We start from the raw sequence: 27,213 nt of genomic DNA, 5'->3' as shown, positions 1-27,213 counted from the left end.
TCTGAGATTGAATAGAAGTTAAAACACATCATTTAAAATTATGAGATGCAGCTAGAATAAAAAGTTTGTAATTATAGCTGTATGTATTGGAAAATGAATCATTGTTTATCCAAATGTTAATATTCGGAATCTAGAAAAAGATAAACCCAAAGAAATTACAATAAAATAAAATAATAAATAAAATTTTAATTACTAGAGAGAAGCCGTAAAACTCAAGAACAATAGAAAGATTCAGGGAGAGCTTTGGCGTCTTGAAAAGTTTGATCAGGAAATAATGGGCAAACCCATAAATAATGAGACTGTCAACAGTGGACACTAGGTCATAGTGTATGGATGTTAAGATGATGTATAATGGTCTGCACGCAAGCCTTTGCCAATATTGTTGACAATTTAGATAAAGAAGGAAGATAGTCTTGAAAGAAGCAACTCTCCAAAGCTGAAATGAATAAATAAAACAAGCCTAAGGAGTTGTGTCCTCTTTAGAGAAAGTGAAGGGCCAGCTGCCGACCCTTCCATAATAAAAAAATTCCAAGTTGAGCCAGTCTCCTGGAGAAGTCGCCAACGCTTAAGGAAGCAAGATCTTTGATTCCGTAAAAACTTGCAGAGACTGAAGAAAAGGAGATTATGTCATGAAGCTTTGAGTTATAAGGTCAGCAAATACGGTACCCCCAAACTGGGGAGATGTCATTGAAAGAGAAGATTAGACTCTTATCTCTCGTAAACAGATATTTTTAGAATGCACTGATTCGCAAAAGAAACATTCTACCGTAACCTAATGACATTTGACCCCAGAAAAATCAAAATTGGCTTAACCTTAGAAAATTTATCAGTCTGGTGACATCTTTGTAATAAAGGGAAGACAAGGTTACTCATCGTAATAGGAGTAAAAAATAACTCAACACTTCAGCAATGAAGACAAAACCCTTAACAGATTAGGTCAAGAATAAAGCTTCCTTGAGCTGGTGGAAGACATCTGTCAAAAATATCTGCAACTAATGTACTGTAAAATAATATCAAGGGGAGGGCAAGGATGTCCACTCACGACTCACAGAAAATATAATAAAACCATGTACATTACAAATATTGGAAAAATACACATATAATACAAACTACTATTTGGGATCACTTGATTGTATACAGAGGACTTCAAATTAATCTACATATTTTTACTACTGGTAAATGAATTTAGCAAAGTCACCGAATATAAATCAATATAAAATGTAGATGATATTTCCATAATAATGACAAACTTAAAGTAATTCATTACAGTAGCTTAAAACTAGAAAATACTTAGAAGTAATTTTACCAAAAGGAAATAATATCTGTTTTGAAAAAAGGAGATAATTTCTGACGGGAAATTGAAGCCTTAAATAAATAGAGAGATGAATCCGTGTTGAGCATCAATAAATCGTTGGTTCTAATCCCAAAGTACTGTTGCAAAGAAGCCACTGTATCTTCTAGATAGTGATAAACTGGTTTTAGCATGTGCATAGCAAAATAAATAAATAAATAAATAAATAAATAAATAAATAAATAAATAAATAAATAAATGTATGTCTCCAAACAACTGAGATAACCTTAAGAACCAAGACGAAATTGAGAAAATACACCGGAAAATCCCAAGGCTTACCAGAGAGCTACACAATTAAAATAGCACGCTTCCTATTTGGCTCGAGGTTAGAGTCACAGACCCATGGATCAGGAGAGAAGGCTCAGTGTTTCCATGCTCACTAAGGGTGTGAATACAGTTCAGGGTAAGAGGTAAAATCTTCAACAGATAATGGCGAGGCAACTGGCTAATTTAAAAAAATTGAATTTCACTACTTTTCCACACCAAAGACAAAAGTTAGTTTAAAGGAGACCATCGACCCAAATGTGAAAAATTGTAACTTTGAAGTTTCTAGAAGAAGGTGAAAGAGTGCATTATTTTTAGATAAATGTGGTGGTCGTGTGCGCATAGGTGTGTTCAAGTTCATGTGTATGTGGAGGCTGGACAACCGCAAATGTCATTCTCCCAAGTGTTGAGACAGGCTGACTCATTGGCTATACCTTACCAGCTTCTGTCTCTGTCTCTGTCTCTGTCTCTGTCTCTGTCTCTGTCTGTCTCTGTCTTTCTCCCTCTCCTTCCCTCCCTCTCCCCTCTCTGTGTCTCTGTCTCTGTGTCTCCTCTCTCTCTCTCTCTCTCTCTCTCTCTCTCTCTCTCTCTCTCTCTCTCTCTCTCTCTCTCTCTCTCTCTCTCCCTACAGTCCTGGGAACACAGCTGCTCTCGACTCACGACTCTTAAGTTATACTCAGGTCAAGTGGGTGGAGCCTGCCAGCAGGGGAGTGGCCCAGGATAAAGAAGAGCTTTTCCATTGCCCACTTCTAACTAGGTTCAGTGATCTCGGGAATTCCCTAATTCTGATTCATTTGGCCTTCTTGCAACATTTCCAAGTGTTGTACAAGGACCTAGTTTTATGAAGTAGAATAGTCTGAAGGCCGTCTTCTGAAGGACATGGGGATGTCCTGTTGCTCTCGCTGTGATATGGCATTGGTCGAGGCACATCATATCCCTGTTTGTGTGTGCGGTTTAGGAAACTGAAGTGGAGCCTGGCACTGCCATGCCTTTAATCCCAGCATTTGGTTGGCAGAGGCAGGTGAATCTCTGAGTTCAATGCCAGCTTGGTCTACAGCGTGAGTTACAGGACAACCAGGGCTACACAGAAAAACCCTGTCTCAAAGAAGAAAAAGAAAGAAAGAAAACAGAAGTCGTTAAACTCACCTAAGACCATTAAATAAATAAATAAATAAATAAATAAATAAATAAATAAACAAACAAACAAATAACGTACTTAATTGGATGAACCATCAGATGGCCCTCAGAATATCTTTCCAACTCTGGATTTGACAAACTATTCTTAAATAAGTCACCATAAGAAATAAGATTTTAAAAATTATTTTTAACTGTGTAAAAGTGTGTATGTCTACATTGGGCATGCACATGTGAGTGTAGGTGTCTGAAGGGGACAGAGGTGTCAGATCCTCCACAGCTAGATCAGTGCTGGGAACTGAACGTTGGTCCTCTAGAGGACTGGCTAGCGCTCTCAAACACCAAGCCACCTCTCCACCCCCAGAAAGAATCATAATGGCCTTCTAGCATTCTTTTAATCTTTTGTTTAAGAATTTAAAAATTGTGTGTGCACATGTGTGCATGTACACATGTACATGAATACAACATATACATGCCACAGATACGTGGAGTATATGTGGAGCTTAGGGGACAGCTAATGGGAGCCAGGGCACATGGATCTCAGGGACCAAACTCACATCATCAGGCCTAATGCCATGAATTTTTATCTACTGGGTAATCTGGACAGCCGTAATTTTTCATGGTTTCTTTTTTTTTACGGGATGTTATAGATGTTGATGTTATAGATCTAAGTTTTCCTACTTCTATATGGCCACAGCCGTGATTTAGCAATGAACAATTTCATTCTCCAATTTTCTATTGTCTGAGCTCTCCCTTTTCTTTCTGTGGCAAACTGTCTTGTCCTTTGCCGAGCCTGTTTCTTTCTTACAACACACAGCCATTGCTGAAAATATTCTGCCTGGACTTTCTTATGACTCTACAAGTTCCCTTGGCATGTTTTCTGTCTTCCAGAATACTGTCTTCTAGAAGGTATATCTTTAACTTTAATTTTACTTTATTAGCATGTGCAGATTGTGTACATGTGTGCATCTATGCACACATGTAACTTGTATCCAATATCCAGTTTCACCGTCTGAATGAGTCTGCTGCTGTTACGTCTTAAACTCCAGATTTTGAACAGCTTGCAGCAAACATTTCTTTTCATCTTCACAGGTCTATATGTAGCAGGAACTTGGTTGATTTACAGTTGTCTTGACTTTGCTAAGTAAAAATCTATTTCTGGTCTGATTCATTTTCTTTACACTTATTTTCTTCCCTAGTCCTTCATGAAAGGCTTCCAGACACCTGCAATATGCTCTTCATGTGGAAATTTAAAGCTAGTGAAAAGCTTTTATTAACATGTTTGTTGAAATTTCAATGACCACACAATATTATAAGGTCCATCCAGGAGTGTCAATCAATCACAGCACTATATTCCACTCACCCTGACAACAGAAGTGGGTGTATTTCCACTGCAAGAATACGGTGTAGGATAGGAAATCTAGGCTTCTAATCCACATGCTCTAAACAAAAGAAACAATTCACATGGAAGGATGCTAAGTCCATTACCAATGAAATCAGAACTGAGACCATAAGGAACCACCGACAGTGATATCAGAGAACACAGCATCATGAAGAATAGAAACATTAGCCAATGTGACACAGTAAAATACATTTGCCGAGTTCCTTGAGTAGAAAGTACCCATGTGGCAAAATGAACTAAATTAGACTTGGCCATAGTCAATGACAAAGCAGGCCACATTAGCATGGGAACCTTTGAAACTAGAATCCTAGTTCCTACTTCTTAAGGACATCAGCCATCCGCCTTTTCCAGAGTTAGTCTCTTCATTTGAAGTTGTTTTACTAAACTCCTGTGTTCAGCTAGTGGAGCAGTAAGCAGAAAGGTGGCTCTGCGAATTCCAAGGCCTCTAAGCAACTGTCAGGATGTTAAATTGCAAGGCAAAAGGCTCTCCTATTTCTGTGTCCTGTTCCTGAGCTGTGTGAGGTGCTGACCTGGCTCCTTCAGACTCAAACTCAGGAAATGAGGTGTGGGAAAGGTGTAGGGAGCTGGGGACGTTGTCAGCGTGGGACACTGCTCTTTGCTGGAGCTGTCTACCACGGCTTTCTTCTCCAATGCTGTTGGCTTGCAAATGATAACAAGTAACTTCACCGGAAAGAAACAGAGGAGACAAGCACACTGACCAGACTAATTCATGCTGGGGACTTGTTTCCATCCGTTATCAGCAACGCCAGGGCTCTCTGGTTTTGAGCAGCCACCGAGAAACCAACACAGGAGCCATATTGTTGCTAAGGAGCCACACTGTTGCTAAGGAGCCACGGTGTTGTGCATCATTATTATCTCTGGACTGTACGGTAAGTTTCTCTTTCCTAAGCACAATGTATTCTGCAAATTGTGTTTTCCACCTATGCTAAACCTGCGAGAGGTGATGTAGGGGATTACAAATTATATACATTTTATTGGATATTTTATTTATTTACATTTCAAATGTTATCCCCTTTCCTGGTTTCCCCTCTGCAAACCCTATTTCATCCCTTGTCCCCCTGCTTCTGTGAGGGTGTTCCTACAGACCCCCAAGCCCCCGCTCCAACCTCACCACCCTGGCATTCTCCTATACTGGGGCATTGAGCCTTCACAGGACCAAGGACCTCCTCTGCCATTGATGCCTGAGAAGGCCAAACTCTGCTACATATGCAGCTGGATCCATGGGTCCCTCCATGTGAACCCTTTGGCTGGTGATTTAGTCCTTGGGAGTTCTGGGTGGGGGGATCTGGTTGGTTGATATTGTTGTTCTTCCTATAGGGTTGCAAACCCCTTCAGCTCCTTCAGTCCTTTCTCTAACTCCTTCATTGGGGTCCCTGTGTTCCGTTCAATGGTTGGCTGTGAGCATCTGTATTTGTCAGTCTCTGGCAGAGTCTCTCAGGAGACAGCTGTATCATGCTCCTGAATAGTTTCTAGGTTTGGTGTCTGTATATGGGATGGACCCCCAGGTGGGACAATCTCTGGATGGCCTTTCCTTCAGTCTCTGCTGCACACTTTATCCCTGTATTTCCTTTAGACAGGAACAATTCTGGGTTAAAAATTTGGAGGGGAAATTTTGGGTTAAAAATTTGAATGGGTGGCCCCATCCCCCAACCGGGGCCCTTGTCCAATCTCTGGATATGGTCTCTACAGGTTCTCCCTCCACTCTGTTGGGCATTTCCACTTATCTCATCCCCTTTGAGTCCTGGGAGCCTCCCTTTCTGGCATCTGAGACTTTCTGGTGGCTACCCCCAGTTCCCCATTCCCCATTGCTACACACCTCTGTTCAATTTCCTGACCCTCTGTATATCATCCCCATCTCCTCCCATATCTGATCCTGCTCCCCTTAACCCCTCCCCCTCCTTCCAAGTCCCTCCCACCCTCTATCTCCGTGAGTATTTATTTGGTACCCCCTTCTAAGTAGGACTGAAGCATCCACACTTTCAACTTCCTTCTTCTTGTGCTTCATATGGTCTGTGAGTTGTGTCGTGGGTATTCTGAGTTTGGGAGCTAATATCCTCTTATCAGTGAGCACACGCCATGTTTATGGTTTTGGGGATTGGGCTACCTCACTCAGGATATTTTCTAGATTCATACATTTGCCTAAGAATTTCAGGAAGTCCTTGTTTTTAATAGCTGAGTAGTACTCCACTGTGTAAATGTACCACATTTTCTGTATCCATTCCTCTGTTGAAGTACATCTGGGTTCTTTCCAGCTTCTGGCTATTATAAATAAGGCTGCTATGAACATAGTGGAGCATGTGTCTTTGTTGTATGTTGGAGCATCATTTAGGTAAATGCCCAGGAGTGGTAAAGCTGGGTCCTCAGGTAGTATTATATCCAATGTTCTAAGGAAGCTCTAGACTGATTTTCAGAGTGGTTGTACAAGCTTGTAATCCCACCAACAATGGAGGAGTGTTCCTCTTTCTCCACATCCTCATCAGCATCTGTTGTGTCACCTGAGTTTTTGATCTTAGTCATTCTGACAGGTGTTCGTGAATCTCAGAGTTGTTTTGATTTGCGTTTCCCTGTTGACTAACGATGTTGAACATTTCTTAAGGTGCTTCTCAGCCAGTCAGTATTCCTCAGTTGAGAATTTTTTGTTTAGCTCTGTACCCCATTTCTAATAGGATTATTTGGTTCTCTGGAGTTTAACTTTTTGAGTTCTTTGTATATATTGGATATTAACCCTCTATCAGATTGGTAAAGATCTTTCCCTAATCTGTTGGTTGCTGTTTTGTCCTAATGCCAGTGTCCTTTGCCTTATAGAAACTTTTCAATTTTATAAGGGTTCATTTGTTAATTGTTGATCTTAGAGCATAAGCCATTGGTGTTCTGTTCAGGAAAATTTCCCCTGTGCCCACTTTCTCTTCTATTAGATTCAGTGTATCTAGTTTTATGTGAAGGTCCTTGATTCACTTGGACTTGAGCTTTGTACAGGGAGGTAAGAATGAATCGATTTGCGTTCTTCTACATGCTGACCTTCAGTTGAACCATACATTTTATATATGTAACTCTACCCCTTTGCCTTGCTAATCTCCTGAACACCTTTGATGCTTCTCTGCCTATCAGCCTTGAGCTCTGAGTCTCCCTCTCTTCTGTCTAGGTGCTAATAGCCAACTATCTCAGCAGCCTATTAACCCTAACCCACAAAACAGGACTTCAAAAGCCAGTAAGAGGCTGCTCTTTGAAACCCTGACAAAGAGGGAAGCAGTTATCTGGTCAGTCCTTTGCATACTTCTAAATATAGCTTCTTTAATAAGACAGTTGTGGAAATGGTTTTTCCCTCAGGTCTAACATTTGGACGCCCCAGCAAGGAGGATCCTCCACTCCCACTCCCCACTCCCGATAAGTCACAGAAGCATTTCTAAAGTCTTCTGTGACATTTTCTGGCTAGTTTCTAGCTCTGGTTCTGGGAATCTTGAGCTGGGAATGGGGAGGATCTGATGAGGACTATACACCCTTGTTCTGGGCAAAGGGAGACATTCAGTGGCTCACTGGTTATTTCTGGTTAATATGAGTTCAACCAGAGCCAACAGTTTTTTGGTTTTTGTTTTGTTTTGCTTTGTTTTGTTGTTGATTTCATTATGACCTCTCTTGTAGCCCTGAGAACACCTTGGTGACACTGGGGACTGAGGCACTTGGAGAGGCCTGGCACCTGCATGCCCATCAACAGGGTTCCAACGCCTAAGCTTTACAACAAGCTGAGGATGCCCCAGGACACTGGAGCCAACCTAGAACTTGGAGAGGCCCAGTGTGGGGACATCAGGCAGTCCAGGAGTTGTACAAGGAGACAACTGAACCAGACTCCTATCTGTTAAATGCTCTTGGTCAGGCTGCTGAACCTCTGGGTGACAACAATTATTATTGTCATGGTGTCTGTTGTCTTTGTTCAGTTTCTTGTTTTTCTATCAACCCTAATCCCTCCCCATAAAAGGGATCTCAAAAGTTAGTGAAGGGCTACTCTCTGAAACTCAGCTGAGGGGAGGCAGTAGTCTGACCAGTCCCTTGTGCACTTCTAAACACAGCTTGCTTTTATCAGACAACCGTGGAAATGGTTCTTCTCATGTCTCACACTGAGGCTATGGAGATGAGGTCCTTTGAGAGCAGTTGCAGAGTTAAGGTTTGATTCCTGGATGGTGTTTGTCAGCCCCATGGAAATCTGCTGGGACAGATATAGACTAGGAACAGAAGGTAACCTTAAGGAGTTTAGGGGGAACCTTTATGTGCTACTCCAGGTCTGTCTTTTCGCCTGGGATGTCTGGAAGACAAAACGTTGGGGGATGTTTTTGTGTACTTTGTATTCAACTGCTGATTTCTGTATCCAGAGATGTGGTTGCAGTCCAGACTTTGGTATTGTCATTATTACAAAGCACCTCCTGTCTCAGTATTTTATAAATCATTGTTCTCTGTCACCCGATTAGTCAAATAAAGAGTTGAACATCCTATAGTTGGGCAGGAGAGGAAAAGATGGGGGGACTTCCATACCAGGGGGAAGGAGAGGGTCTCAGGGTGGGAACCTCTCAATCAAGGAGTCACCATCGGGTGTGAATGAAGAAGGAGGTGCCAGGCAAGACTAAGTTGGCCGGGCCAGCATTGTTGGGCTAGAATAGCTCAGAACCTGCCCGGCTATAAAGCCTGTATATTATTAATAAATATAAAGCTCTCCTTGTCATTATTTCAGAGCAAGGCAGGCATAGAAAAGTCCCTGTTTTTAACAACAAAGAGAACATACACTCAACTGGTTGAGAGGTCCAGTTGACCTATGACAGATGGACCCAAGTTGCAACTCCCTAAAGTTCACATGACACTTTTAAAGTTGATACAAGTTAAAAGTTTTAAGAAACATTAGCATGGCCATTGTCTATAATGTGCATTGAAATTCTCATTGTGGAAAAATCAGTTAAGTGTCCCTAAGCAGCTGAAATAGACACATATTTTTGAACTATAGCAGAGATAAATCCTGGAACATCATCAACATGAGCGTTCATCACTGATAAGAGAGATTTCCTGACAGGAAAGGGAACCAAAGGGAAAAGAACCCAGAAGATGGTTCTGGAAGAAAACCATGAACCCTCTTCCCTCTGTCTAAGGACTAGATAGGTATAGACTGGACAGAAATGTTCTCAACATATGAGAAGCGCTTTTAAGTCTATGGTTAGAAAGCAACCAAGAAATTAAAATTTTTGAACCTGTGACTATGATAATTCTTTAAGAAAGTTTAGCAGCCAATGCTTTATCAAAGCCAAACTAAAAACTGAACAGAACTCCAGTGATTAATATGTGTAAACTCTGAGCTTTTGAAATCTTACTATTACATACTGTTTGTCTCAATTTTTTTCACATATGTAAAACCACTCCGTCAGAACTTCACAATTTGCATTCACACACCTCAAATCACTCCCTCCGACCTTTAACTTTTCACTTTCCCTTTCTTCTGGAAATATCCAATCTTTTATCACAAGGCACAGAAACATAGGTGCCTGATTACTAAGAGCAGCCATCAAAAAGGGTTTTTTTTTCCCCTCAAAATTGTTTAAATAAAGAAATAGTAAAAGCAGGTTTTAAAATAACAATACCACGGTAATTTGAGTTTCTTCTTTCATTGAACCCAGTTCTGTGACTTTGCATGTCTGCAAGGTAATCAATGTCTTCCTCAGTGGGAGACCGAGTAACTCTAGGAAAAGTAAAGCCTACATACAGTACCTCAGATTAGAATCCTTTGCAGAGTTCTGTGGGGTTTGATCCATACCTAAGGTAAATGGATGTCAATGGGGAGACATATGTCCTTTCTGCCAGAGTCAAGGGAACATATTGGAAGTGAATCCTTTTGACAGATAGAAACCTGTCTCACAGGTTTCTGAGGAATGCTGATTATAGGTTTTAATCTAACTACCAGAAGTCTTTCTGTAGTCCCAGCCTGGACTGCGCCTAGACTCATTTCTGGACATAGGCACGCCTTTCAGAATTTTGAGACCAAAAAAAATGCACTTTTTAACTTTTAATTATTTTCATTTTTAATTTTAATAAGTTTACTTTAAAAACAAACTTTCTTACTGAGGTGTGAGGCCAACCAACTGGGCTAGACTCTGATCAGCAAGCCCCAGGCCTGGCCACTGTTATCCAGATATTTTAGGCAAGTGGTTGAGATTAAAACCGGTGTAGTAAAACACTTGGCTACCTGGGCTTCTCTACGGTCCCCTACACGCATGCACGCATGCACGCACGCACGCACACACGCACGCACGCACACACTGTCCCTTGAGGATATCTCCGATGCCTGAGTGACTGAACTGGGCAGTAATGAAATTCTAGGAGTTCGAATACACCAGCAAACGTGATGTTTCTCACACAGGCACACCTAGATCGCCTTTGCACTAAAACAATACCTCTTACTCATTTGAATGAATCATCCCTGCAGTGCCTCTGCCCTTCCCACTCGCTTTTGTTAATTTCCAATGTCTGAAAACTAGGGTGGAAAACAGCTAGTGGTTCTCCTACTAGCAACACTTGCTTGTGAACAACAGCGAAATGCTCGAGCCACATAGGCAAACCTCTACTTCCCTGACTCCAATACAACCTGAATTGTTGGCACAGCCAGCTTGACTCACAATTTTCCTCCGTTCAGCTCCCCTTCACATTCTCAAAAACCAGAAACCTGGCTTGCTCTTTTCGAGCAAGCCGGTGCTATATTTAGAGGGCATTTGAGAATAGACATCATCACTGTAAATCATGAGTGTAGTTGCCTCTGGGGTCTCCTTAACGACAGTAAGGCTATTTTTGAGACCCGCACAAGGGATTTTGACATTGCATGGGAATGCAGTAAATGAAAAGAAATATAAAAGATAGGACAAGCCGGCAACTGCATATATAAGGCTCATTGGCCAATCATAAAAATCTCTCCAGAGACCCGTGCTACAGGACCTGGCTGAGTAGGAGGAAAAGCAGCCAAATTCTGGATGCTGCAATTCTGTAGTAGTATCTCGCCTTTATTCACAGCAAACACCACAGCCTAATCAAGTACAGTTCCCTGAAACCAAACAAGACTGTCAGGCAGCATATTACATCGCCATCTCACTACAACAGAAAAGAAGACACATCGAACTTTATTTTTTTATTTATTTTTAATTTTATTTAATCTTTGTTTTACACTCCAGATTTTTTCTGCTTCCCAGTCCCATACCTTCTCCCCACCACTTCCCATCTCCATGAGGATGCCCCCCCCCAAAACCTCCCCACTCCCTGGGGCCTCCAGTCTCTTCCGGGTTAGGTGCCTCTTCTCTGACTGAACCCAGACCAGGCAGTCCTCTGCTGTATATGTGTCAGGGCCGCATCTCAGCTGGTGTATGATGTCTGGTTGGTGATTCAGTGTCTGGGAGATCTTGGGGGTTCAGGTTAGTTGAGATGCTGGTCCTCCTACAGGGTTGCCCTCCTCCTCAGCTTCTTCCAGATTTTCCCTAATTCAACCGCAGGGGTCAGCAGCTTCTGCCCACTGGTTGCATGCACATATCTGCATCTGACTCTTTCAGCTGCTTATTGGGTCTTTTGCAGGGCAGTCATGGTGAGTCCCTTTTTGTGAGTGCTCGATAGCCTCAGTAATGGTGTCAGACCTTGGAGCCTCCCCTTGAGCTGGATCTCACGTTGGGCCTGTTGCTGGACCTTCTTTTCCTCAGGCGCTTCTCCATTTCCATCCCTGCAGTCCTTTCAGACAGGAGCAATTATGGGTCAGAGTTTTGACTGTGGGATAGCAATCCCATTCCTCACTTGATGCCCTGTCTTTCTGCTGGAGGTGGGCTCCACAAGTTCTCCACTGTAGGGCATTTCATCTAGGATCCCACCCTTTGAGTCCTGAGACTCTCTCACCTCCCAGGTCTCTGGTACATTCTGGAGGGTTCTACCAACCTCCTTCTTCAGTCCATTTCCCCAACCCAATACCTGACCATGTTCCCCTCTTCCCCTCCCTGTCCCTTTTCTCACCAAGGTCCCTCCCTACATCCCCCTCCTGTGATTGCTTTCTTCTCCCTCCCAAGTGGGACTGAGGCATCCTCACTTGGGCCCTTCAGCTTGTTGACCTTTTTGAGTTCTGTGGACTGTATCCTGAGTATTTTGTACTTTTTTATTTTTGGCTAATATCCACTTATTAGTGAGAATATACCATGCATGTCTTTTTGGGTCTGACTTACCTCACTCAGACTGATATTTCCTAGTTCATCCATTTGCCTGCAAAACTCAAGATGTCCTTGTTCTTAATAGCTGAGTAGTACTCCATTGTGTAAATGAACCACAATTTCTGTATCTATTCTTCAGTTGTGGGACAACTGGGTAGTTTCCAGGTTCTGGCTATAACAAACAAGGTTGCAGTGGGACACGTGCACCTGTGGCATGGTGGGGCATCTTTTGAGTATATGCCCATGAGTGGTATAGCTAGATCTTCAGGTAGAACTATTTCCAATTTTCTGAGGAACCTCCAGATTGATTTCCAGAATAGTTGTACCAGTTTGCAATCTCACCAGCAATGGAGGAGTGTTCCTCTTTCTCCACATCCTCAACAGCTTCTGCTGTCTCCTGAGGCTTTGATCTTAGCCATTCTGACTGGACTGAGGTGGAATCCTAGGGTGGTTTTGATTTGCATTTCCCTGATCACTAAGGACTTTGAGCATTTTTTTTAAGTGCTTCTCAGCCATTCAAGATTCCTCTGTGGTAAATTCTCTGTTTAGTTCTACACCCCATTTTTTGATTGGGTTGTTTGGGCTTTTTGAAGGTTAGCTTCTTGAGTTCTTTATGTATTTTGGATATTAGCCCTCTATTAGATGTGGGGTTTGTGAAGAGTTTTTCCCAATCTGTAGGGTGCCAATTTGTCTTATTGACTATGTCCTTTGCCTTACAGAAGCTTTCCAGTTTCATGAGGTCCTACTTATCAATTCTTGATCTTAGAGCCATTGGAGTTCTGTCTAGAAATTTCTCCATGTGACAGTGAGTTCAAGGCTCTTTCCCACTTTCTCTTCTATCAGATGCATTGTATCTGGATTTATGTTGAGGTCACTGATCCACTTGGACTTTTTTTGTGCAAGGTGACAAATATGGATCTATTTTCATTGTTCTACATATGGACTGACAGTTAGACCAGCACCATTTATTGAAGATGCTTTCTTTTTTGGCTTTTTTGGCAAAGATAAAATGTCTGTAAGTGTGTGGTTTTATTTCTGGGTCTTCAATTCTATTCCATTGATCAACATGTCTGCCTCTTACCAATACCATGCAGTTTTGTTTTGTTTTAATCACTATTGCTTTGTAGTATAGCTTGAGGCCAGGGAAGGTGACTCCTCCAGCAGTTCTTTTATTGTTAAGAATTGTTTTCACTATTCTGTTTTTTTTTTCTTTCCAGATGATTTTAAGAATTGCTCTTTCCATGTTTTCAAAGAATTGTGTTGGGATTTTGATGGTGCTTGTGATGAATCTGTAGGTTGCCTTTGATAGGATGGCCATTTTTACTATGATAATTCTGCCAATCCATGAGCATGGAAGATCTCTCCATTTTTTGAGATCTTTGATTTCTTTCTTGGGAGACTTGAAGTTATTGTCATACAGATCTTTCATTTGTTTTGTTAGAGTTACCCTAAGGTATTTTATAGTATTCGTGACTGTTATGAAGGGAATTGTTTCCCTAATTTCTTTCTCAGTCTGTTTATCACTTATATAAAGAAAGCTATTGATTTATTTGAGTTAATTTTATATCCAACCACTTTGCTGAAGTTGTTTATCAGCTGTAGAAGTTCTCTGGTAGAATTTTTGGGGTCACTTAAGTATACTATCATATCATCTGAAAAAAGTGATACTTTTACTTCTTCTTTGCCAATTTGTATCCCTTGATCTCTTTTTGTTTTCTTATTGTTCTAGCTAACACTTTGACTATTATATTGGATTGATATGGGGAGAGTGGGCATCCTTGTCTTGTCGCCAATTTTAGTAGAATTGCTTCAAGTATCTCTCCATTTAATTTGATATTGGCTGTTGGTTTGCAGTAATTTGCTTTTATTATGTTTAGGTATTGGCCTTGAATTCCTGATCTTTCCAATGCTTTGAACATGAAGGGATGTTGTGTTTTGTCAAATGCTTTTTCTGCATCTAAGTAGATGCTCATGTGAATTTTTTCTTTGAGTTTGTTTATATAGTGGATTACATTAATAGATTTTTATATATTGAGCCAACCTTGCATCCATGGGATGAAGCTTACTTGATCGTGGTGAACGATGGTTTCAATGTGTTCTTGGATCTCATTTGCAAGAATTTTATTGAGTATTTTTGCATCGATATCCATCAGCGAAATTTGGGTCCTTGTGTGGTTTCAGAGTAATTGTGGCTTCATAGAATGAATTAGGTAGTGTTCCTTCTGTTTCTATTTTATAGAATAGCTTGAGGAATATTGGTATTAGGTCTTCTTTGAAGGTCTGGTAGAATTCTGCACTAAAGGCATCTTGCCCTGGGCTTTTTTGGTTAGGAGGCTTTTTAATGACTTCTATTTCTGAAGGGATTATGGGCCTGTTTAGATAATTTATCTGATCTTGATTTAACTTTGGTGTGTGGTATCTGTCTAGAAAACCATCCATTTCATCTAGATTTTCCAGTTTTGTTGAGTATAAACTTTTGTAGTGGGATCTGATGATTTTTGAATTTCCTCCATTTCTGTTATTATGTTTCCCTTTTCATTTCTGATTTTCTTAATTTGGATGCTGCCTCTGGATCCTTTAGTTAGTTTGACTAAGGGTTTATCTATATTCTTGATTCTTCCAAAGAACCAGCTTTTGATTTTGTTGATTCTTTGTATTGTTCTCTTTGGTTTTATTTGGTTGATTTCCACTCTGAGTTTGACTGTTTCCTGACTTCTATTTCTCTTGTGTGTGTTTGCTTCCTTTTGTTCTAGAGCTCTCAGGTATGCTGTTAAGTTTCTAGTGTAAGAACTCTCCATTTTCTTTACCAGGACACTTAGTGCTATGAATTTTCCTTTTAGCACTGCTTTCATTGTGTACCATAAGTTTGAATATGTTGTGTCCTCATTTTCATTGGATTCCGGGAAATCTTTAATTTCTTTATTTATTTCTTCCCTGACCAAGTTATCATTGAGTAGAGAGTTGTTCAGTTTCCACGTGTATGTGGGCTTTCTGTTGTTTTCGTTGTTGTTGAAGACCAGGCTTGGGCCATGGTGATCTGATAGGATGCATGGGATTATTTCAGTCTTCTTGTATTAGTTGAGGCTTGTTTTGTGCCCAATTTTATTGTCAACTTTGGAGAAGGTACCGTGAGGTGCTGAGAAGGTGCATCTTTTTGTTTTAGGCTGAGACTTTCTGTAGATATCTATTAAATCTATTTGGATCATAACCTCTATTAGTGCCTCAGTTTACTTTCTGTTTTAATGATCTGTCCATTAGTGAGAGTGGGGTGTTGAAGTCTCCCACTGTTATTGTGTGGGGCTGTGTGTGTTTTGAGCTTTAGTAAAGTTTCTTTTATGAATGTGGATGCCCTTGCAATTTGGGTCACAGACGTTCAGAATTGAGATGTTCTCTTGGTGATTTTTCCTTTGATTCACATGAAGTGTTCTTTATCATCTCACTTGATAACTTTTGATTGAAAGTCTATTTTATTGGATAGTAGGTTGACAACTCCAGCTTGTTTCTTGGGACCATTTGCTTGGAAGATGTTTTTCTAGCCTCTGAGGCAGTGCTGTCTTTGTTATTGAGATGTGTTTCTTGTATGCAGCTAAATGCTGGATCCTGTTTTCATATCTATTCTATTAGCTTATGTCTTTTTATTGAAGAATTGAGTCCATTAATATTGAGAGATATTAAAGACAGATGATTGTTAGTTCCTGTTATGTTTGTTTTTGTAGTTGGCATTATGTGCATGTGGTTCTTTCCTTTTGGTTTTGTTGTAAGATGATTAATATCATTAATATCTTTTGTTTTCTTTGGTGTGGATATTCTCCTTGTATTGGAGTTTTCCTTCTAGAATCCTCTGTAGCGCTGGATTGGTAGATATATACTGTTTGAATTTGATTTAGTCCTGCAATATTTTGGTTTCTCCATTGTTGTTGATTGAGAGTTTTGCTGGGTATAGTAGCCTGGGCTGGCATTTGTGTTCTCTTAGAGTCTTGTTGACCTCTGACCAGACTCTTTTGGCTTTTAGTGTCTCTGTTGAGAAGTCTGTTGTAATTCTGATAGGTTTGCCTTTATAAATTATTTGGCCCTTTTCCCATGCAGCTTTTAGTACTTGCTCCTTTTTTCTGTGCATTTAGTGTTTTGATTAATATGTGATGAGAAGATTTTCTTTTCTGGCCCCATTTATTTGGTATTCTATATGCTTCTTGTACATTTATGGCCATCTCTTTCTTTAGGTTGGAAAAGTTTTCTTCTATGATTTTGTTGAAGACATTTTCAGGTTCTTTGAGCTGGGAATCTTTGTCTTCTTAGATTTGGTCTTTTCATTGTGTCCTGGATTTCCAGGATGTTGGAGTTAGTAGTTTTTTATGTTTTGGGTTTTTTTTTTTTGACAGTTGTGTCAGTCTCTTCTATCGTATCGTCTAAACCTTAGATTCTCTTTTCTATCTCTTATATTCTGTTGATAATGCTTACATCTGTAACTCCTGGCCTCTTTTCTAGGTTTTTCATTTCCAGGGTTGACTCAATTTGTGTTTTCTTTATTGTTTCTACTTCCACTTTTAGGTCTTGAACTGCTTTATTCAATTCCTTCACCTGTTTGATTGTGTTTTCCTGTATTTCTGTAAGAGATTATTGGTTTCCTGTTTAAGGGCTTCTACCTGTTTGTCTGCATTATCCTGTATTTCTTTCAGTGAGTTATTTATATCCCTGTCTAAAGGACTCTATTATCTTCATGAGATAGGATTTTAGGTCAGCTTCCTGATTTTTAGGTGTGTTGGTGTATTCAGGGGTTGCTGTGGTGGGAGAACTGGGTTCTGATGATACCCACATATATTGGCTTCTGTTGTTTATGGCCTTGTGCTTGCTTCTCACCATCAGGTTGTCCCTGGTGTTTTCTGGTCTGGGTGTCTGTCTGGATCCTGCCTCTTTTGTCTCTGGGTTGCTTCAGTTCTCCTGGTGGGCCTGCAGCCTTGGCTGTAGCAGATCTCCTGTGGGGCTTTCTGGTTGTGGGGTCTTCAGAGGAGCAGTCAAACTGTTGTCCTCTGTGAAGCTGTTCTCCAGGGGGCCCTATGGACTGTGGTTTCGGCTTTCCTGTGTATACCAGAACTTCAAGGAGGCTTTCAGTCTACTGGGTCAGTTGCCCTGCATGCTATGGAGCCCCTGGGAAGTCTTTAGACTGTGGTATCAGTTGCCCTGCTGCCTTGTGTGCAGAGGAACTCCTAGGATGCCTCAGGCTGGAGTGTCTTCAGGGAAGCAGACTAGCTGACAGTCTTCCCAGCAGAAGGCACTGGTCAGAAGGGGAATAGAATTCAAGGGGGTAGTGTGTTCTGGGGTGATGTGTCCTGAGTCAATGGGCTCCTAGCAACAGCTGTAGGACTTCAGGAGGGTTCTAACGAGTTGCCCTATGTGCAGTGGATTTCCTGGGATGCCTGTAGGCTGTGGTGTCCTCAGGAGAGCAGCCACATCAAACTTTTAAATGCTTTAAATTAAATGTACAAGTTCTTTCAATATCTTGAAAGGTATGTGATGACTTGTGGTGGATTGAATAAGAATGGCTCCCATAAGGTCATATACTTGAATTCTTGATTATTAGGGAATGGTGATACTTCATGGGAACTTCCACATTGGAGGAAGTGTGTCACTAGGGGTGGGCTTTGGTGTTTTGAATGCTCAAACCAGACCCAGTGTCTCTCTCTTCTTACTGCCTGTGGATCCAGATGTAGAAATCTATTGTATTTCCTAATTTAAACTCCTTATAGAAGAATTTCTCCTTGCCCTAATTTACTATGAACTTTTCTTATGCTTTCTTTCTTGAGATTTGACTAAGCTCTCTTTAGGAGCTATGATTAGTCACAGCCATGGATATGAAAAAGTGTGTGTGTGTGTGTGTGTGTGTGTGTGTGTGTGTGTGTGTGTGTCAGTGTCTAGACATATATAACTTGTACTTTAAAGTATGGAGTTTGAAGAGGAGCTGAAATATAAAGGAAGAAATAAGTTGTGGGCAATGGAAATGAAATGTTATTATATATATCCCATAACTAAATCAGATTTTAAATTATACAATAATAACTAAAGTAGAAGTAAATGATGATTGATGGGACATGCAGAATAGATAAAACACAAATGCAATGCAGAGAGAAGATCAAGAGACAGAACTGGAAAAGGTAGGGCTTTATGTAAATGAGTCCCAGGCCCCACCACACAGACACCCTAACGCAAACCACTGCTACGCTTTTAGAATTCCTTTTGCTTGGTAAGTACTGGCATGTCTACAGAGGCCACCATCTTGTCTGCTCAATCCTCAGTGCACTTTCCGCCTGCCGGGGACTTTGCTGAATGAGCACTTTGGTCGCCCTTGGAATCCTCAGGTCTGTTAACTAGGAAGTGACAGTACAACAACAGTAATGTGATTTCTTTTTAATCACTTCTCATTTTGTTCAGGATCTATGATAAGCATTTTGCGAACATCATTCCCTTTCATCTTCACAGCCACGGGAAGGAAGCTTTATCTGTCTTCCTTTTATAAAGTAGGACAGAGAAGCTTGTTCCTGTCTCTTTAAGTTCTTGTCAAACATCTTAGCAGAGTCCTCTGTGCTGGCTAGCTTTCTCCATGTTTGCCTCAATCTGCTTCACTCTATGTCTTCACTGTTTTTCCACCATCTAATTCCCTCTTGTTTAAAAGTGATAACCGTAGCCTCTGTTGGCGCTGGTTTTGGTTTTTCTCTTCTTCTTGGGTACCATCTTTCCTTGAGACACTGTTCACTGGACTTTCGGGATGACACCCTGTTGCATCACTTCCCTGATAACCACTATCGCAGGTCTTGTATCAAATCTAGGCCATCCCTCCCATATGCTTCTATAAGCATGCATATGTTCTGTTGTGGGCACCATCCCGATCTCTGCTATTTATATTTTTTAAAATGGTTCCTTCCCTTTCCACACACAACTCATTTTTCTTTGTACTTTGGTATTCACCATGTAGGTCACGGCGTGTTACTCTGTTGATGCACTCTGATATATTCCTTCAGGTAATAGAGCAGTTGCCTCTGATGACACTAGGCTCTGCTGTGCCGGCCACTTCTGACTCTTTGCTCTTCCCCACGTGAACTTTATTCATTTCATCCAAGTTTGTGTGTGTCGGTTCTTGAACAAGTGTATGCAGAGACCAAAGGTCAACACTGGGTATCTTTTCCAAGCAAAATTGTTTTGTTTTGCCTTGTTTTATAGGATGGAGAACCTTATTTTTTCAGATAGGATCTGATCAACAAGTTCCAGTCTTCTCTTTGTGCCTCCCTAGTACTGGGATTAAAGGTCCGGACTGCCCAGGCCTAGCTTTTCTGATGATCAAACATGGGTGTGTATGCTTGTATGACAAGCACTTGCCAATGGGGTCATCTCCCTCCCCACGTTTTCTGGTTCAGCCTCTATTTCATGAGATTTTTTATGGCTTTGTTCAAAGCACTGTCAGTTTGTGCATCTGCCTGACTTGATCAGATTTACTTTCTGCTTTGGGAAATCGCCCAGACACTGCGTGTGAAAAGAACAGGATTCACCATCTTCATATAGAGCCAGTTCCTATAGAGCCACTGAGTTGCTGCAGTCGACTGGCTTTAGGGACACCACCTGATCTCAGTTGGGCAACAGCAGGCACTGTCTGGAACTGAGAAAGACCAATACTTCTTCCTGTCATGGATTGAATTGTTTTTAGAGTGTGTTCTTTAATTTCTTCCAATTTGTAGATTTTCCAGTGTTTCTCTATTATTGATTTCTACTAGTGATTGCAAACTTGTCAGATTTATTGAGATGTGTTTTCTTCTTTAACATATGGTCGATTCCATCTGTCTCATATCCCATGGGTATGTCCCATGCACACTTGAGGAAAATATGTATTCTGTTGGTTTAGGGTAGATTTTTTAAACATAGCTTTTTAGGTTCTGTTGGCTTATACTAGTCTTCAGTCTCCCTTGTGTTCTGTATAGTGTTGGTCCACTGTGGGAAATGAGGTCTGGATGTATCCAAAAGGTCATTGGGGATTTATATATTCCTTCAAGTCCATCATATTTTGCTACATGTATTTGGTGGCTTTGTTGGTAGATGGATATAGACTCATTTACCTCCTTAAAAATGGAAGACTCTCTGCTTTCATCCAGGCTTAAGACTGACCTAGTTTCCTTTTCCATTGCTATGATAAACACCTTGACCAAAAAATGCCTGGAGAGGAAATGGTTTGTTTCTTCTTATACTTTCATCTTTTACTTTGAATGAAGTTTGGGCAGGAAATCAAGGCAAGAGTTTGATGCAGAAACCACAGTGAAATGTTGTTTACTGCCTTGCTCCTTTGCTTTTGCTCAGTTAACTTTCTTATACAGCTCAGGACCATTTGCATGGGGATGGTGATGCCAACAGTGGACTGTGCTTTCTTATACAGCTCAGAACCACTTGCATGGGGATGGTGATGCCAACAGTGGACTGTGCTTTCTTATACAGCTCAGGACCATTTGCATGGGGATGGCGATGCCAACAGTGGACTGTGCTTTCTTATACAGCTCAGGACTTCTTGCACAGGGATGGCAATGCCAATAGGGAACTGTGCTCTACTATATTAATTCTCAGTGAAGAAAATCTGTCATAGATGTGCCCACAGGCCAATCTGATTGAAGCAATACTCTAACCCACATGCTCTCAGCAAACTCCGGACTTTCAAACGCGAGTTGAAACAAACTAGGAGAGGAACTAGAAGACGTTTATCCAAAAGTTTTCAGAAAAATATATAAATAGATTGGACATGTTTTATACTTTAATATTTAACAGAGTGTTTGACATTTGTATTAAAGTCATTATAATAGAGAGTTTAAAAACTTCAGTGTAGTCAATTAATTCTCATAAAAACAATAGAAAAGTTTAAACAGAAAAAAAGAGAGTAACTAAGAGATTGAGATGGATTTCCAAGCTGACATGGTGATCATTTATAGAATCCTCTGCATGAATGTCCTTCTCTGTGGTAATGCTGCAGGGTGTGATTTATGTATATACAAAGGATGCTTTGTAAGAGGTGCCACTCACAGTAATTGAATTTAATTTTGTAACCCAAAAAAGGTGAATTTTGTAGAAAGCATTTTAATGCATTCTCTAGGTATCCCTCATTAAAAGAGATTTTTTTCTAGCTCCAGGCAACAAAGGAAAGAATTGCCATGCTCAGAGCCAATGCATCTGCTTTATAGGGTCCTTCCTTGTAGTTGATGTGAGATGAGAGGCAAAGTTCCTTAAGAGCAGAGAAGATTGGTCCCCAGAGCTTTAGCTGTTTATTAAAGATGTTCATTAAGGTGTATTGTAACAGCTTGAATGAGTCAGATTCAAGTCATGAGGCAACCAAAGCTGGACAAAGGAGCACTTTAAAAGCAACACGTATAAAATAAGAATTCCCTACTCGATGTTTAAGTCTAGATCATATTTGGATACTGTACATAGGTGGAAATGAGACCTGTAGTCACAAAGAATAGATGATCTACAAATCACGCCTTGGTTTTGCTTACTGCATCTGCTGTCTATCATTCTCCACGGGAAAAGGCTCTCTTTCAGCACTTACACAAACACACTCGTGGTTACCCCCATGTCCACACACTCCCATACACCTACACATTCAAAGTGACACTTTCACACACAATCACTCACACTCCTACTCACACACACTGGCATCATTTCCAGCTAGCTTCATGAGAAGAATAAATTACTTGAGAAATAGGTCAGGAGCCAAGGCTCCCACCCTAGACTTGAATTAAGTAGGTATCAGTTTCCATCACAAAAGGATGAGTGGATAAGTTTGAAGAGAATGCAGGTGGTACGGACCCTCTAGGAATCCACTGAGCTGCCCCTGACCTCCTGTGTCAATAAAAGGCAGACATGGAGACCCCAAGATAAGTGCCCCAGAGAGGAAGTGAGAAGTAGGGACCAGCCAAGTCTGCATAGGCAGGATGGACATTTGCTCTTCCTTTCTCATTATATTTTTATTCATATGTAGCTGAATTTCACAAGAGGCTGATAGTATTTTCCCCCAGAACAGTGTTAATATTACTACGTATTCTCACAGGTGAAAAAAATTGAGGCTTGCCTAAGAGCACAGCTTTCCTAAAGACAGAGATACAACATCATATAAACGTCTCAGTCACTGGTTATCTATGTCAGCCCCAGACAGACCTACTTAGTTGTAGATAGACATACAAGGCAGTACGTATTACAGGTCTTCCAGTATGGCTGCCATCCTGGATGATGCTCAGTGATAACTGGCATTATAAACTATTTGGAAGAATATAAGGTCTACCCTAAAGCCAGTGGAAAGGATAAGATCAAGTTTCTATCTTCCACCTTGTATTGAATCTCGCCTATTTGTTTAATTTTATGCTCATTGACGTAATGGTGCTTATGGCCAATCTTGTGCTACACTGACAGTTGCAACCGAGTTAGTAGGACTTGCAGAGTCTAAGATAATCATTATCTGATCCTTTACAGAAAAGGTTGGATAACATCTGTTTTAGAAAGACCAGTTTGAGTGAACATTGGAAGCCAGGGTCAGAGGCAGGAAGTCTATTGAAAGCTAGCTCAATTCTTCTCTGAGACTGTCGGGATACTTTGATATTGTACATAGGTGGAAATAAGAACTGAGGTCACATAGAGGGTATATGATCTATAAATCATGGCCTTGGCTTTGCTTACCCCACCTGCTGCCTATCATTTTTCCATGGGACAATGCACTATCTCATCCCTGAAACAGGAAGGGATCAAAGTCTTCTGTGAAAATTGTCAGGAATCTGAAGATGGCTAGGTCAATGGAAATGAGGAAGGGGCGGAGGCTTTAAAGATACCAAGGGACCACTCAGAGACTGGATATGTTAGATAAGGATGTAGAAAGGTCAGAATTCCAGTCATACTGGGCTTTAAGATGGTAAATGTTGCTTTCAGGCTGTATACGCTTATATTTTTGGTTGTGAGCCTAGCCTTTAATGGCTGAGCCAACTCTCTAGCCCTCAGACTGTATACTCAAGGGAATAGCAGAACAGGCCCTCAATGGAAACTTGAAGAACACAGGCTGGACAAGAATGGCTCTCAGAAGAGATTAGGAAAGAGCTGCGAGCCAGGTGAGAGGAGAGCCAAGGATCAGCAGTGTCCAGGATAACTCTGAATGGAGGTGAAGACTTGCATTTACCATTGGATTTGTCAAGAAGGAGCAATTTCTCTGGAAAAGCAAGGGAACCTATACTACACTGTTGTTGTAAAAATATAAAAATAAAAAAGTATTGTTGGGGCTGGAGAGGTGGCTCAGCGGTTAAGAGTCCCAACTGCTCTTCCAGAGTTCCTGAGTTCAATTCCCAGCAACCACATGGTGGCTCACAACCATCTGTAAAGAGATGTGATGCCCTCTTCTGGTGTATCTGAAGACAGCTACAGTGTACTTATATATAATAAATTAATAAATCTTAAAAAAAATGTATTGTTGGTCTTTTACCCGCTTGCTCTGCACCACTGTGCCCAAGGTATCTGCTAGGTATCTTGGCAGAAACACATCCCAACTCTGCGGCAGTCCAGTGTCTCTTGCTGCCACACACTTTCCTACACTCAAACCATCACATAAAAGAACACACAACACAATAACCTTTGACCCAATTGATAAGATATAATTGCCCACTTAAACATACAAAGCCCGGTACCATCCATCCCTCAGGAACATTAATAACAACCTGTAAATACACAGAGCAGAATCTTAACATCACCTGCCATGGCTTCTCACCCTCTCTCTCTCTCCTGTCTCCTCTTCTCTATCCTAGTCTCCTCCTCTTCCTTCAAACTTCTCTCCCTCCCATCCTTCCTTCTCCTCCAATGACAGGCCTCCTTCTATCCTGTACCTGCCCCTCACCTGTACTTTACAAATTCAATGGGGAAAAGGTTTTGGTGAAGTCACCTGATTCCTGAGTATGTGACTAGGCAGTTGTTCTTGGGGCAGTGGAATTAGCATCAAAATACAGATAACTTCAGGGCAAACCACAACAGTGGGGTGATGAATGAGTAGTAGAAAAAGAAATAGGCAGGATATTGTGGTGGCTTGATAAAAATGTCTCCCATAGACTAATATGTTTGAATACTTGGCCATAAAGAGTGGCACTATTAGGAGGTGTGGCCTTGTTGGAGTAGGTCTGGCCTTGTTCGAGGAAGTGTGTCACTGTGCCTGAATCTCAGAGGAGACTTTGAACTTTGGGCTCTTTTATCAGGGTTGAGATTGTTTTAAGCTATGGAAATTTTTTAGTTGAACTGAATGCATTTCCACATTATATTGTATCTATAAGCCTATAAGCCTATGGTGGTTTGATGGAACTAACCCCCATAGGCTCATGTGTTTGGATGCTTGGCCATAGGGGGTGGCACTATACAATCCAGTGTGGCACAATGTCTCCTTCTGCTTCTTGCACATCAAGATATAGAACTCTTGGTTCCTCCAAGCACAGCGCCATGCTTCCTACTAAGATGATAATGGGATCAACTTCTGAAATTGCAAGCCAGCCCTCATTCAATGCTTTCCTTTATGAGCCTTGCCTAGTCACAGCGTCTCTTCACAGAAATGAGACCCTAACTAAGACAGACACTGAGGTAGGTATGGTGCAACCTGGCACCTACACTGATTTGTTGTTTTTTCATGTGTTGTAATAAAGGATCCCTGCTTAGATGATGATGATGATGATGATGATGATGATGATGATGATGATGATGATTGATGATGGTGGTGGTGATGGTGATGATGCTCATGGTGGTGGTGATGGTGATGATGGTGATGATGATGGTGATGATGTTGGTGATGATGATGATGATGATGATGATGATGATGATGATGAGATCAGCCAGGGAAGGGAGGTGCTGCTGGTGCAGGCCTGGAGAATGGCTACTACAGAGGGATCACAGAGAAAAACCCAAAGAAAGCAGGAAATAAGACCATATCCTGTATGGGGGTGGTGGTGGTGGTGAAGGAATCAAATTTGTGGTTTGAATGGCAGCCATTGTATATAAAATAGAAGAGACAGATGAGAAGGAAAATCCAGAGTTTCTGGGTGTATCTAAGAAACTGGCTGATATTCTGCAAGCCATGTGATTTTTCTCTGTTAATAAAAAGGGGTTTAAGTAGCAAGCCGAGTCCAGCATTTCTGGAATAAGGACTCATGGCAACTCCGAAGCCATCTGAGACCAGCAATAGTTAAATAACATACGGGAATCTATTCTCCCACATCGGTGGATATTCTAACATTTGGCTTAACCCAATTAGGGGTAAAAAAACCCACTAAGTGTGACCTCAGCAAACTGGGCTCCTAGTATGTATGTCTTCAGTCATTTCCAAGATTTACTCCAATCTAAGACTGAAGCTCAAACATAATGCGGGTTGTAATACGAACCCAACTAGAGGCTAAGCTATGTCTGTGGTGACTTGAATATGCGGGATCTAGGGAGTGATGCTATTAGGAGGTGTGGCCTTGTTGAAGTGGGTGTGGCCTTGTTGAAGTGGGTGTGGCCCCGCTGGAGTGGGTGTGGTTTTGTTGAAGCAGGCGTGCCCTTGTTGGAGTGGGTGTGGCCTTGCTGGTGTGGGCGTGCCCTCGTTGGAGTGGGCGTGGCCTTTGCTGAAGTGGGCGTGGTCTTGTTGGAGTGGGTGTGGCCTTGTTAGAGGAAGTGTGTCGTTGTGTGGGTTGGCAATGAGATCCTTCTATTAGCTGCCTGGAAGTTAGTCTTCTACTGGGTGTCTTTGGATCAAGATGTAGAACTCTCAGCGCCTCCAGCACTATGACTACCATGCTTTCTGCTACGAAGATAAATGGACTGTAAGCCAGCTCCAATTAAATGTTTGCTTTTATGAGAGTCCCTTGGCAATGTCTCTTTATAGCAATGGAAACCCTAACTCAAACAGTGTCCACTGTAGGAGTTCTTAGACAGCTAAAATTTGGTTGAATCTGAGTAGCTCGAATCTAAGCAGGCTTTTCCGGCCAGCACTAGGGAATCACATATAGAGAAAGAAACCGTTTCATCTCAAGGGATTGAAGAATCTACAAAGTGACATTTTTAGCTGTTCTAACAAAGAATATATAGGATTATATAGACGAGATAATATAAGCTGAGAAAATCCCTAAAGAGCAGTTCAGTGGTACAGCATTTTCTTAGCATGCAGCGAGCCCTGAGTTTGGATCGCCAGCACTACAAAAAATATGCATGTTTAAAGGAGGAAAGGGCATCCCAAAAGAGTGTCTTGCTCCTTTGAGTTCCAAGAAAAGAAAATGTCACTTAACTGCAAGGAACGAAGTATGGAGTAAAGGTCCTTTTATGAGCAGAAATGAACTTCAGTAACTTATACCCTGGCATCATCGGTCCAGCTCCCAGAGAGAAGAGGCGATGCCGAACACAGCAGAGTGGATTTCGTGTCCAAGGAAGCTGGAGGTTGCACGATGTTGTGCTTACAGGGCATCCCCACAAAAGTCACAGTGCAGACCTCCCTTCAGGGTGCATCAGGATGTACTAACATCCTGATGGTGTGCCCTTTGCCTGAGTGAAGCGCTCTCTGAAATCACAGACCATTTCACTGTCTGTCAAGTTCTGAATCTGTGCTTTGCTGACCTCATAAAGGTTTTCATAAGTGGACTGAGTTTGTTTTATAGCAGCTGTGGGGTCAAGAGCACTTTCCATTAAAAGTAAGTTCTCAAAAGCTAATGTGTACTGTTGCTGTACTAGAAATTTGCATAAAGAATAGAGCTTAACTACTTTAACATGTGTACACATCAAAGCTAAATATTTGTAATTTAACTTGATTGTGACATATATAGATGGCATAG

The 27,213-nt window shown here is 41.3% G+C and overlaps 1 long non-coding RNA gene across 4 annotated transcripts in view; it reads right to left on the bottom strand.

The window, feature by feature from the left end:
* LOC134484967 (uncharacterized) overlaps window positions 1–26,957 on the bottom strand; it is a 40,562-nt gene extending 13,605 nt beyond the window's left edge. Inside the window, exon 1 of one of the 4 annotated variants that reach the window (XR_010062806.1) lies at window positions 26,674–26,957. This is a non-coding gene — a long non-coding RNA (uncharacterized LOC134484967). The remainder of the gene's footprint in view (window positions 1–26,673) is intronic. The other 3 variants (XR_010062803.1, XR_010062804.1, XR_010062805.1) reach the window with 3 other exon arrangements.
* Between the last annotated feature and the right edge of the window lie 256 nt (window positions 26,958–27,213).

This window comes from Rattus norvegicus, chromosome 1, assembly GCF_036323735.1.
Source record: "Rattus norvegicus strain BN/NHsdMcwi chromosome 1, GRCr8, whole genome shotgun sequence".
Classification (NCBI taxonomy): Eukaryota; Metazoa; Chordata; class Mammalia; order Rodentia; family Muridae; genus Rattus; species Rattus norvegicus.
The sequence above is the reverse complement of the archived record's forward strand: the minus strand, read 5'-3'. Positions and strand labels throughout refer to the sequence as shown.